The following is a 554-nucleotide window of genomic DNA, read 5'->3' on the forward strand; positions in this document are numbered from 1 at the left end:
GAGTCATTCCTCCACCAGTGCATCTATTCATCCAAGACTCACACACACAGAGGAAAAGGCAGCCTAACTCTCTAGCCTTTCCTAACAAGTGAAGCTAAAGGAGGGAGTATCCTCCTGCATAATCCGGCAGCAAACCTGGTTCTTTTCTGCCTAGTCCCTACAGCTTTTGGAATGAAATATCTACTTGTTGAAATGTTTGTTTTCTGTGTGATCAGCTGTGCTCCTAGCTCAAGAGAGGCCCTTTTAATCACCCCCCTAGTGGAGTCCCTAACACATAGAAGGTGAAAATAAATACTTGAGGTATTTGGTATCCAATATTTCTACCTATTCTTTGAGGTGCAGACCATTGATAAACCCCGGTTCACAGGTGATAAACCTGAGGTCGATTTGGCCTTGTATAAGCAACCATGTTGCTGAGACTTTACCTCCAGGCTCTGGAGACCTGATGGTGGGCTGTACCTGGTACACTGGAGTTGAACAAAATTCCATCTCAGACCTCACCAGCAATCCGGGAAGCACGGGTTTATAGAATCTAGCCCAGCCAGGAAGGCAGG

This window comes from Dipodomys ordii, unplaced genomic scaffold, assembly GCF_000151885.1.
Source record: "Dipodomys ordii isolate 6190 unplaced genomic scaffold, Dord_2.0 Scaffold135, whole genome shotgun sequence".
In the NCBI taxonomy this organism is placed as follows: domain Eukaryota; kingdom Metazoa; phylum Chordata; class Mammalia; order Rodentia; family Heteromyidae; genus Dipodomys; species Dipodomys ordii.